Source organism: Cervus canadensis, chromosome 6 (assembly GCF_019320065.1).
Source record: "Cervus canadensis isolate Bull #8, Minnesota chromosome 6, ASM1932006v1, whole genome shotgun sequence".
NCBI classification, from domain to species: domain Eukaryota; kingdom Metazoa; phylum Chordata; class Mammalia; order Artiodactyla; family Cervidae; genus Cervus; species Cervus canadensis.
Window position 1 is genome coordinate 92,702,751 of NC_057391.1, and position 2,971 is coordinate 92,705,721.

Genomic DNA, 2,971 nt, shown 5'->3' on the forward strand with positions numbered 1-2,971 from the left:
AGACCAGATCTAACATCCTGTCAGCTGCTTCCCCAAGTGCTATGTCCCATCTCTCAAAGCCTGTTCCAGGCTTGGCAGGTTCTCACAGCACTAAGTGGAGAAAAAACTCAGATGACAGTGAAAGTGAAACATCAGGGCTGTAAACTGCTAATTGCCAATTCCATATGTTTGCAAGGCAAACAACAGTGAGGGATATCGGTGGTGAGAAAGCGCTGAGGTGTGTACTTACATAGCTAGTAGAAAAATGCAGTTATGTAAAATCATATCTCTCATTAATTCTCTCCTCATCCCCCAGTCAAGAATCTTTAACATAAAGAATTAGGATCTTTGGATTTAAATTCCAGGTCTCCTAAGCATTTGCTCTATACTTTTTTTGATCTGCTTAATCATGTTTTTTTATTTGTTTGTTTGCTTTGGGGTATGAGACTGATGAGCAAGGTAATACCATACTTTATAAAAATGCTTAACTTAAACTCTGAATGTAGATTGTGCCGTGTCCTGGACTCAGTCGTTCAGTCCTGTCCAACGGCGACCTCAAGGACTGCAGCCCGCCAGGCTTCTCTGTCCATGGGGATTCTCCAGGCAAGAAGACCAGAGTCAGCAGCCAGTCCCTCCTCCAGGGGATCTTCCAAAGCCAGGGATCCAACCCAGGTCTCCCATATTGCAGGTGAATTCTTCACCATCTGAGCCACCAGGGAAGCCCATGAATACTGGAGTAGGCAGCCTCTCTCTTCTTCAGGGGATCTTCCTGACCCAGGAATTGAACTGGGGTCTCCTGCGGTGCAGGCGGATTCTTTACCAGCTGAGCTACCACGGAAGTCTGAACGTAGATTGCTTGCGTTCAAATCTAACTTCTGATCTTCCCCAGCTGAGTAATTCTCAGCATGTTGTTCAATATTTCTGAGCCTCAGTTTTGTCATCTATAATAAGCCTAATTTATAAAGTCTTTGCCAATAGAAGAAACATTCTAATATATGTTATCTACTATTATTATTATTATGAAAGCACTGGGGAGAAGTGGAAACCAGTTAGTTAAAACGATTTTGCAGTTAAATATGCCTAGGGCTTCCCTGGTGGCTCAGAGGTTAAAGCGTCTGCCTCCAATGCGGGAGACCCAGGTTCGATCCCCGGGCTGGGAAGATCCCCTGGAGAAGGAAATGGTAACCCACTCCAGTATTCTTGCCTGGAGAATCCCATGGACGGAGGAGCCTGGTAGGCTACAGCCCACAGGGTCGCAAAGAGTCGGACACGACTGAGCGACTTCACTTTCACTCACTATGCCTAGTTTAAAATGGTTTGATTCCCTTCTCCAGGTGATCTTCTAGACCCAGAGATCAGACCTCGGTTTCCCGCACTGCAGGCAGATTCTGAGCCACCAAAGAAGCCCCTAATTTAAAATGGCCCCTAATTTAAAATGGCTTGAGGTTAGCTAAGTTTAAAATAAGCTTACTACTACAGATTGTGAGAAAACAAAAATTTATGACTAAAAATCTGAGCGTCTTTTTCACCAATTAGTATAAACAAACGGGATGGAAGACAAGACCAAACCAATGAAGTTCTTGCTAAATGGATGAATAACAGTTTTGCAAAGAATATATCACTATAGAGATGTAAAGTGTGATGGCCAATAGTATCATCCTTTCTGTAATATCCCTGGCGATTTCCATGGATGTGGGTCTCAAATAAGAAGAGCAGAACGGTACAGTTCTGTTCCCATGTTAATAACAGAACAGGGAACTGTTTGCATTTTTTTTTTTTTAAGTTCACAGTGGAAATAGAATTGAGAACATAATACAGGTAAAATGGGATGACTCCCAGGTAGTTAAACTTCTCAGTCTTTTTCTTTCTTTCTTTTTCAATTGGAAGTTGATGCTCATTAATCACTAACTTTTAGTCTCTCTTCTTTACTCCATTTTTGGTAAAAAACTGCTACTATCAATATAATCACTTTGCCAATTGTTCTTCAGTTTAAAATATGACTAGTAATAGTTTGTTGGCAAAAGTACATGTGTTCATTCATAAATATAGACAATGATGATAATAATATATGATATAATATGCATTGTACATATATTTCATTTATATATTATAGCACATACATACAATAGGTTATATTATGTATATTTATAAATTATAGATTTATAAGTATGCATTGTTAAATAATATAACTTTCATTTTTATTGATTTTTAATATGATGTATACTGTACTCATATTTATTCTTTAATATTGCTCCTAGATAATTCTTTTATCCTCAAATTTTAGATGAAAGTACAGATATTCTGTAAGGAAAAGAGATTTTTCTAGAGTCACACATAAAAATTGCAGAATTACTCATATGTGAATCCGGATATCTGACAAAGTGGTCCAGATCTTTGCCAGTATGCCATGGTGGTGATGATGAAGAAAAGCAAATTAAGGATAATTGCTGCCATATCTTAACTGTTTCTCTTGACTATTTAGCATATACCAAAACTCCTGACAAGTGTCAAACATGATGCTTAATGTTTTGCATCTGTTACCTGAGAAAATTAAAATAGTCTCAGAAAAATCAATTGATTTGCTCAAGTCTGAAGTTAGGGACTCCCCAGAAGTGACAGGCCCTAAGACTCCTCTTCAAGTGAAATGGTGTTTCTGTGGCTCTGAAGACATTCTGAGCATTTCTGGCACACTCTCTCAGGTGAAAAGTGTCCAAACTCCAGCCACATGAAAGATCATGGACCAAAACTAAGAAAACTCTAAATTCTATAATTAACAACCCTTGATTGTATTGCTGATCTGACGCACTTTTTCACTCTCTCTGGGGCCTGAGTCAAGACATTTCATTCCTCTATACCTGGAATTTGTTACCAATAAGGAAGTAAACCAAATGTGCATTGCAGTACAACAATAAATGGCATTAAATATATTGCAACGTGGGCTTCCCAGGTGGCTCAGTGGTAAAGAACCTGCCTGCCAGTGCGTGATCCACAA

General features: G+C 39.2%; 1 non-coding gene across 1 annotated transcript; it reads left to right on the forward strand.

The window, feature by feature from the left end:
* Positions 1 to 1,067: 1,067 nt before the first annotated feature.
* On the forward strand, positions 1,068 to 1,139 carry TRNAW-CCA. The gene has a single exon. It is a non-coding gene; the product is annotated as a tRNA-Trp (tRNA).
* Positions 1,140 to 2,971: the final 1,832 nt, after the last annotated feature.